Raw genomic sequence first — 10,627 nt, 5'->3', positions numbered from 1 at the left:
TGGGTACCATATCATATTTCAATATTCAAGTGACTACGAACATATGTTTTTATAAAGCATAATCATGTGTTCAGTTTTCTTGTTTTGAAGTGCCGTAACAACATTCCCATTTTTGCTTTACATTTTGCCAACAGAATTGCTATTTGATCATTGCATAACATGTTCCTATTCATCATCACACAAGGTCTTTAACTGCTTCCTTATTTGTGATTGTCTCATTATTAGGTCCCCTATATGCATATAGCTTTCCTTCTCTGTTCCATAATTTATTGATTCAAATTTATCAGACTTAAATACCATCCTATTTACCTCTGCCCAATCATATACTTTGTTAAGGTCTCTTTGTAGAGCGTTCCTATCTTCATCACAGTAACTTTCTCTACTTATTCTTGTGTCATCAGCGAAACTACTCACTACCGAATCCTTAACATTACTGTCTATGTCTTCAATCATAATAACAAACAATATTGCAGCTAGCACCGTACCTTGTGGCACACCGGATATTACCTTGGTTTCATCCGATTTCTCATCGTTTGCAATAACTACTCTGTTTTCTGTTGTGTAAAAATTCGTTTTAACCATCTTCCTACTTTATCTACGATATTGTGTAAATAATTTTCTTTGCTAATATATTATGGTCTACTTTGTCAAAAGCTTTTGCAAAGTCTAAATAAACCACATCTGTTTCATTTCCACTTTTCATATTTTTGAATATGTTCTCACGGTGGACTAACAGTTGGGTTTGTGTACTTTTTCCGGGTACGAACCGTGTTGTCCTATATTAAACAAATTATTTTTATTAAATGTTTCATAATATTTTTCTTCATTACCCTTCATACACTTTCATAATATGTGATGTTAGACTCACAGGCCTATAATTACTTGCCTCTAGTCTTGATCCACTTTTGAAAGTAGGGTGATATATGCTAATTTGTGCTCATCATAAATCTTGCCTGTATCTACACTTTGTCTAATAATATTTGCAAGTGGCTTTGCGATAGAATGAACTACTTTCTTTTAACAAAATAGCAGGCACTCCATCAGGCCCTGCAGCAGCTCCATTTTTAATTTCATAAATTGCCTGCACAATATCAGCTTCATTAATTTCTATGTAGCTAAATATTCACTATTTTCTTCCCTTACTTTCTATACCATTATCTTCATTATCTATTCTATGGGTGAATTCTCTCTTATATCGTTCTGCCAGTATGTTGCAAATTTCCTTTTTTTCATTCGTTAATCTCCCTTCAATTCTCAGAGGGCCTATTTCTATTCTTCTTTTATTCATCTTCTTCGCATATGAGTATAATAGTTTGGGGTTTTGCTTGATATTTAATAGGGTTTTTTCTTCCAAGTCCCGTTTTTCATTTTCTTTTGATTGTATAATCTTTTGTTCTGCATTTCTATCTATAACTTTCCATGCATTTTTTTTTTTTTCTTTTGCAAGACCTTTTTTCACTTTCTGATTTTCTGGAACAAGATCCTTCTGTCTCTGGTATGCATGAATGATGTTTACTTTTCTTCTTCGGTTATATATTTTTCCACTATTTTCTCCAATATTTTATATAATATCTCCGTATTTACCCTTATGTCATCACTTACGAAAATGTTATCCCAATCTTTGTTTAATTCTTCATTAATTTCTGACCATTTTATATTTTTTACTGTAGAAGTTGTATTTTCCATATCCTTCCCACTTTTTCATTTCTTGCTTATCTCTATTTTCACTTGCTTGAATGAACTGTTAATTCTTATGACATTATGGTCTGAAATACTCGCATTATAAACTATTATTCTTTAACATAATTCATCTCGTTCACAAATACTAGGTCTAAAGTATTTTCCTTTCTTGTTGGCAGGTGATTTATTTTGTTGAATGTTGTATTCTAGTAGCATAATCTAATAGCTTTTTCAAATTGCCTCTTATCTTCTGCACTACTATTACTCTCTTTTTATATGTATAAGTACAACCACAATCTCCTATTCGTTCTTTCCATTCTACGAAAGGAAAGTTTGAAGTCACCAGATAGGAGAATAGTCCAGTCCTTGTGATTTCTACATATATCATCCAATTTTTCAATTATTAAGTCAAACTCTTTAGTATTAGGAGGTCTATATATTACTATGTTCATCAATTTTTCAGATTCAAATTCTACCGCTATTAGTTCACATTCTGAGTTACTATATTTCTCATATATTTTTCCTTGTTTTTTGTCTTTCCCGTATATTGCGGTTCCCCCTTGATTCCTATTTTTTCTATCTGATCTATAAGTTTGGAACCCTTTTATTTGATCATCATTCCAGTCTCTTGGGAATACAGGTTTCATTATATTCATTATATCTATTTTCTTTCATTTTGGGTTAGTTCTTCTAAGTATCTCTATTTTTCTTTTGAGTTACTCGTAACTAAACCCTGCGCATTCATCACTATGATGGTTTGCGTGTTTTCTCCTTCATTTAATACTGGTAGTAATAAGGATTTTCCCATGTCTCTTTCCTGTTCTGGTATTGTTGTTCTTTTTTTCATTTCCAGAAATTCTGACATTAAAAATCCAACTTTTCCATAATATTTGATCTTCCTTCATCATAATTATTCATTTTGTGTCTGAATCTGCAATTTTCTTTTCTCCGTTTCTGCAATATCCTCTTGCATAATAAAATACAGTTATTATCTCTTGAGTAGAATTTCGGAGCTGATGCTTTGAAATTTTTTTTGCTGACACCTCCTGCATATCTCATTGGTGGTTAGCTTTTCTCTTTTACCTGATATTCTTGATTTCTCTCTTTATTTGTTTCTTTCTTATTTTGTATTTTATTACTTGGTTGGTTATTTATTTGATTATGAGTTCATGGCTACAGGGTGCATATATTTGCATTTTTTGTGCGAACTTACATCCTTTCCCTTTGGGTTTTTTTAGGTTTTTACATATTTTTGGATGCAGATCTCTGCAATCATCCCCATATCCATCTAAGTATGCACATTTACCATATATTTCATAGTTTTGACATATCTTAGGATGTTTGTAGTAAACATCTTCTCCAAATCTGCAATTCCCTCTTTTCAAAAGGTTGCAGATTTTGTCTTTCTTGTCTATTTTTTCCTCTTTCCCGTTCATTGTGTAGATCTGGGTAGAGCCTCTTCGGGATTTGCTTTTCTGTTGTCATATCGTAATTTATTTCTTCGTAGGTATGCTGCTTTATTGCCTCATATGTAGTATCATGAGTATCTCTGCATCCATACTTTTATCTTGTTCTTTGTTTTCCTTATTTTTTTCTGTTCATTTCATTTTTGTTTACTTCTCTTCCGTTTTCCTTCTTCTTCTTCTTCTTCTTCCTCTTCTCTTCTTCTTCATCCTCAACTATTTGTACATTCAGTCTTGATTTAATAACATTGTCTATCCATGATAGACATGTTGAACAAAAAATTCTTGTATCTTTCTCAAATCTTGTATTCACCTCAGCACACTGTGGATGGGTCGGAATGTTGCATGCAGCACATTTCTGATTAGGTTTGTGGATTGACTATGCTATACCAAACCTTACACAGTTTGCATGCTTTTGGCATTCTTTTTCCTAATGCATCAATTAGGATATTCACAAGATTCACCTTATTCATTTTCTTTGTCGGAATATGTTGGTTTATGTATATTTTCTTTATGAGTCTCTTGACCACTTGGATTTTATTTGGAACTTCTTCAATTATTTTCAAGATGTTTTCATTAGATTTGTTCCAGTTTGAAGAATTATATCCTTCTAATATATCTATGAATGCTTTTGTATCTTTTTGGTTAGGACTGTTGCTGATTTCATAGATGAGAAATGCCAGTTCCCTTCCTGCTACCTCATCGTATTGCGAATCTGCTAAGCACGCCAAATTACGCCACCTCTTCCCGCAGTTGGAACTTACTGCCATCTTGTTCTGATTTATAGTATTACACTTGATAAACTAACTTAGAAGACGCTTTATCCTACTATTTTCACACTAATCTTATCACCGATAGTTCACCGAACACTTCTAGATATTTCTCAAATTCTATCCGTATGTTAACTTGTGATATCTGTTGATTAATCTGACTTCACGCGGGTACGTCTCACCAAGCAAGATGGCTACTACGAGAGAGAGAGAGAGAGACAGACAGACAGACAGAGAGAGAGAGAGAGAGAGAGAGAGAGACAGAGAGAGAGAGAGAGAGAGAGAGAGAGAGAGAGAGAGAGAGAATTGTTATCGCGTTGTGTTCGCTTTACCAAAATGACTTTCACACGATTGGTGTCGACGATCAAATGCCTTTCTATTTCCTGATATTTAATTCGAAATGTATCACAACCGCAGTTGAAACAGAACCAAAAAGAGTCAGATATTCAATATAAAACTTGACAAAACACTCGAAACAAAACCCCCGATGGAAAGTAAATTGGAAAGTGAATTGGACCAAAGTGTTGGGTGGATAGTTCCGAGGGGAGATTCAGGTGCAAACGGCAGCGTTGCCAACGCTTCTTCGTCCTAGACTACTCTGGAAGAATGTTGAGATCCTACAGTGACAGACTTACTGGAAATAGGATACGCTGTAGTTGAGATCTGGCCTTTCACGTACTCACTATAATGTGATCATGATTTTGTTTACATCAAAGCCTTGAGTTGTTTTATACCTGGAGAAGTAATGTTTGGTTCTATTTTTGAATAAGCAATACGATTCACTGAAATACCTTGTATTATTAGTATATTTACGTACTCATTCTATTTTTAATAAATGCTAATGATTTTGCTTATATAACTGATATCCTGACATTTTTAAATTATTATTACTCGTCTTATTTCTAATTTAAAATTCACATAGGCCTAGGTGATGTTTGGGGTGCAATATGGGACTTCATTTTAGAAAGTTGTTGAAGCCTAAAATATGGTGATTGGAAGCCATATAGAGGTAGATATGGAATTCTCTTTCTCTCTCTCTCTCTCTCTCTCTCTCTCTCTCTCTCTCTCTCTCTCTCTCTCTCTCTCTCTAGTCAGAGGCCGTAGATATGAGACTATTGATATGGAAATGGGGCTAATTGAGATGTAAAGGGAACTACTTGCTTTCTGATTCATTTATGTATTCATTCATTTAATTATTTAGTCATTTTTCAATTATTTATTCAGTCAGTTTTTATCAATTTATTTTTAATTATTTATTATTTATATATTTTTTGTAAAGCCAGTCGTTCGAGTAACAAGTCAAAGGTGAATTCATAGTTAATAACGAGGGGCGTGGATGAACTTCCTAGAGAGAGAGAGAGAGAGAGAGAGAGAGAGAGAGAGAGAGAGAGAGAGAGAGAGAGAGAGAGAGAGAGAGAGAGAGAGAGAGAGAGAGAGAGAGAGAGTTGCCTTGCCGTAGCGATGTATAGACTTATGTTATAAAACTCATTTAAAAAACTTCATAGAAATTATGACCCGATACTTCTTCCATATTTCATTGGGGGAACCAATCTTGTATGAAGGCTTCTGTGAGAAACCATAATAAGAAAAGAGATGGCTTCTTCTTTGAATGGTCATTATAAACTCGTTAGATAGATAGTGAGAGAGAGAGAGAGAGAGAGAGAGAGAGAGAGAGAGAGAGAGAGAGAGAGAGAGAGAGAGAGAGTATCACGTCCGTAAAAATGGAAAATTAATAAAAAATGTTTGAAAATCGAGCGGGAAAAAACTCTGAAACAAAACTTGATCCTGTCTTCTTATCGGAGACCTGATTCGTGTCCTGTGCCGCTGCCCCAAAAATCCCGATCAAAAGGAACCGAAAACAAAAGGACTCATTCGATTAAAGTTGACTGTGCCCATTTTTTATTTAGTTTTCTTTTTTCTTCTTATTTTAAAAGTAATGCTGTTGTCTCCTTTCCTTTTTTATTTATTGTATTTGTTTTTTTATTATTATTTTGTGTCACGCCTTGTTTTGAAGATAGATTCTCTCTCTCTCTCTCTCTCTCTCTCTCTCTCTCTCTCTCTCTCTCTCTCATTTGATCTAGTAAATGCCTTATTCCTTTGTAATTAATCTTATCTGTCTATAATATACATGCAGACTCTCTCTCTCTCTCTCTCTCTCATTTGATCTAATAATTGCCTTATTATTTTGTTATATTGTAATTAATCTTATCTGTCTATTATATACATGAAGACTCTCTCTCTCTCTCTCTCTCTCTCTTCTCTCCTCTCTCTCTCTCTCTCTCTATCATTTAAGAATCTAATTCCCTATTATTTTGATAATAATAATTATCTGTCTATTATATACATGAAGACTCTCTCTCTCTCCCACTCTCTCTCATTTGATCAAATAATTCCCTTATTATTTTGTAATTAATCTTATCTGTCTATTATATACATGAAGACTCTCTCTCTCTCTCTCTCTCTCTCTCTCTCTCTCTCTCTCTCTCTCTCTCTCTCTGTTATATACATGAAGTCTCTCTCTCTCTTTCTCTCTCAGGTGAAAATCACAAACCCACAAGATGTTTTAGCTCCAAAGTGATAACGATTTATAAAGTAAAGGATTTGTATGGATGTCTGAAAACTCATCATGAATATTTCAAACTACTTTTGACATAATAAAGCACGGGCTCTTGTTCCTGAAGCAGTCTTTAACATTTGAAATCACTTCCTTTCCTGTTTTTCTACTGATTTAATTTCCTTTTAGATGCTCATTAATAAAAATTATACTTTTTTGCCATCTGTAAATGAAGTTCCCTTATTGTAAATGTCCACTGTACTTAAGTAAATAATTATAATGTAGATTTAACGATCTAATGTCGAACACAAATTTTCCGTCACGCGAATATTTACAAAGTATTCATCATAATCTAACTGGCATCAGTGTCCACTATTGTGTCTCATTAATGATGGCTACTAATTGTCTGTAAGGAAGAGGCCTCTCTTGCTAACTGATAGATTTTAGACCTACTTTAGATTGGACTGAATATTCGTTTTGTTTCTCCGTGTGGACAGTTGAAGCTACCTAAGTGTCCTATGTAGATGGTTGCAGTCTCGTGTTCGAGGCGTCCCTCAGGCCCCCAGCTGCGCCCATTTTCTAGCCTTTTACTTTACCTCCGTTTTCACCTCTTCTCTTCAATCTTGCTGTCTAGCCTCTCTAACTGTGATTTCTTAATGCAAATGTGGGATTTTCTTACCCAATTCCAGTTTAAGTTCTTGTACTTCACCTCATATAGTTTCTGGAGCTCATGATTTTGCTGTCCAACCACTCCAACTCTCTCGTTTCGCTGTCTAATGCATTGCATGGCAGAACATTCCCTCTAGTGATTGGTTTGACGCCTAAATTTCATAAAATGAATCTAACGAATAGTTGTGTTGGATTCCCAGAGAGAGAGAGAGAGAGAGAGAGAGAGAGAGAGAGAGAGAGAGAGAGAGAGAGAGAGAGAGAGAGAGCTTTTTACCAGAGAGCCCAAGTATACAGAGAGAGAAACCCATTTCCCATCTGCCAGGCGTCGACACAATATGACTAGAGATGAATCAAGACGTCTAATGAGGTCATTAAGCCCTTCTTGGGAATGAGGTCAGGACATGACATTATTTGCCCCGGCATTATATCTTAGTGTCCACTTGATGCAGATGTAGCGATAAATATGCATTACGGAAGTAAAGTAACTCACTTATGTATACTTGGATGTAAGGGTGGTTGTACTTATACAAGTATTTGCTGATGATCGAAGATGATTTCGTGGTTCAATATTAATCATACTTTTCTACCGTGGAAGTAATTGCATGAGAGAGAGAGAGAGAGAGAGAGAGAGAGAGAGAGAGAGAGAGAGAGAGAGAGAGAGAGAGATTTGTCACTTAAGCGCTTGACTCGTTCGTACCAATACATTAAACCACAAATATGGTTTAATATCGAATTCAGTATAGCTTTGAAATACGTCACACCCGAGGGGAAGTTCATTTTATAATTCCTCCTACAGAGGCCAGGAATAATTTTCAGAACAGATATTCTGAGTTGACAATGTTTTCAAGATTTTTCTTTTCCTTTTCTCCCCTCTCGTTAAGTCCTGTCCCGATACGGACTGTCGATACCTCTCTCTGCCTGTTTCAACCTTCAGTTCCCGTCCAGTTGACAGTTAGGATGGATATTTGGGACGAAATCCAGGAGGGCGATATCCTGGTGCCTCTGTCCTGGATTTGGAGTTTTGTTGCTCTGAAGATCTGTTTCTGTCCTTTGTCACCAGTGAAGAGAAGACTTTTGTGAAATGAACCGATTTTAGATGAATTTTGCAGATCAACATTGTTCTGTCTCTATCCCGTATGGGGATAGCATCTTCAGTGCATCTCAGGCGGTGCACCGTAGGATCATTACTTGAGGTTCTTTGCAGTGGCACTTCTCCGGCCCCTAGCTGCAGCCCCTTTCATTCCTTTGACTGGACCTCCGTTCATATTCTCTTTCCTCCTTCTTACTTTCCTCCAGCCTCTCCTGACAGTTGTTTCATAGAGCTTCAACTGTTACCCATTTCGCCTTGAACATCGTTAAGACTTTGTAAGACTTGAACATCATTTAGACTTTTCGAGAATTGAACATTTATAATTTTTAAGACTATCATCATTTAGACTTTTTAAGACTTGAACATTATTTAGGATATTTAATATTTATGACACTAATTTAGACTTTTTCAAGACTTTCATATCAGTTACAGTTGTTAAAACTTGAGCCTGATTTAGACTTAAGACTGGAAGATCATTTGGACTTCTTAAGACTTATGGCATAATTTAAATTGTTAATACTTTATTTTAGGTTTTTTAAGACTTAAATATTATTTAAAATTTTTAGTGCTTTAACTTAATTTAGACAATGTAAGACTTGAGCAGCCTTTAGACTTTTTAAGACTTGAACATGCATTTGGAGGTTTTAAGATGAAGATCATTTAGAATTTTTAAGACTTGAAGATCATTTAGATTTTTTGGCTTTTTAAGGTGAACATCATTTAGACTTTGTAAGATTGCATCGGAAGACTTTTTAAGATTTGAACTTAATCTGGATCTTGTTCGACTCGATCTTTGAGACTTTTAGACTTGAGCATTATTTCGATTCCTAATATTTAACTTTTTTCTTTGGACTCAGAAATCGTAAGTGAGAGAGAATGAGAGAGAAAGCGACGAAATATTTAATGGCTGTCAGTTGCGAAGGAGGGAGAGAGAGAGAAGGATTTGCTGTGTAGAATAGTCCCCTGGAATTCTGTCACGGCCAGTTCTGAGGGGAAGGGAGACATTGGACACTTGTTTGAAGGTTTTGCTGGAGAGAGAGAGAGAGAGAGAGAGAGAGAGAGGAGAGAGAAGAGGAGAGAGAGAGAGAGAGAGAGAGAGCGATTTCAGTCGCCTTTTCCCAAGGTCGTGAGTAGCTGTCAAGTTATCTGTTCAAATAAGGTATTTTATTTCAGGGTCCTAAATACGACACTTCTAATTCCTTGTGTCAAGCTTCAAATGCTGATACTCAAAGCAAATACTTAGAAGAAGCACTTTCGACTCTTAATACTTGTGTAAAAATCTTTTTTTTTATTATGTTATATGTTTGAAATGTAAATCAGACCTAAATCATAATTATGGCTTCATTATGACCGGTTGGGACCTAGTTTTAAACTGCTGACGGTGTGAGAGGCGTCTGAGACTCTCTCTCTCTCTCTCTCTCTCTCTCTCTCTCTCTCTCTCTCTGGTGGCAGTCAGAGATAGCCATCAAATATGATTAACTTGTAAGGTTAAATGCAAAACTGTTCGTCCCTTTATTCGGTCAATTCTATGAATTTGTGACATTATTATTATAATTCAGGTGTCAATGGTCCCCTGACGTCTGTTGCAAGATTCTATTGACGCTAGGACTTTTGTTTCATGAGGTAGTGCCCTTAACTAATCGTTTTTTTTTATTATAAAATATTTTAATAATTATTTTTGGGGGGGACTAATTTGAAATAGTTCCTGAATTGTTTTTCTTGATTTCAAGATTGTTTTGCGTTTTTGCGATCTATCGGTCATTTGAATTAAGAGATATTGTACTAATTTTAACCAACCAGTTTTTTATACGGAGCATTAAGTTGTTTTATAGTGAACGAACATACAAGTGAAATTCTAGACTTGGTTACGAGGCTGATTTTGAATAAATTTATCGTTTCTTAACAGTCATTTCAGAATTCTCTGTTAGTTCGAGGATGATTCTGGAAATAACTGTTTGTTGATCGAAGGAATCGTAGGCCTAGTGAAGACCTCTGGACTTCCTGTCCAACCTGAACGGTATATGGAGTTAAAACCGTTAGGTTTACACTGAAATGAATATTATTAGGGGGGAAATGTGTTGGCCAAAATGGAAAATCAGGTAGAATTCAGATAGACAGCTTTGTTAATTTGAATTTAGGGAATTCTGTTCGCTTTTAGGTTTTAATTCTTTACGTATTTCCTTTTCAAATTAAATGGCGAATATTTAGACATTTCCCATTTTTATACTTTAAAGTTTTGTGGAATAAACTGACACGCAGTTGAATAATTTGATATACAGTCATAAACAAGAGGATAAATTCACTTACATATATCTGAAACGAAAAACGGGAAACTGCGAAATCACTGGTTCAACTGAAAGACCAATTGTAAACTGTGAACACTCCGATGACTTTGTAACCG

Source organism: Macrobrachium nipponense, chromosome 25 (assembly GCF_015104395.2).
Source record: "Macrobrachium nipponense isolate FS-2020 chromosome 25, ASM1510439v2, whole genome shotgun sequence".
NCBI lineage: Eukaryota > Metazoa > Arthropoda > Malacostraca > Decapoda > Palaemonidae > Macrobrachium > Macrobrachium nipponense.
The sequence above is the reverse complement of the archived record's forward strand: the minus strand, read 5'-3'. Positions refer to the sequence as shown.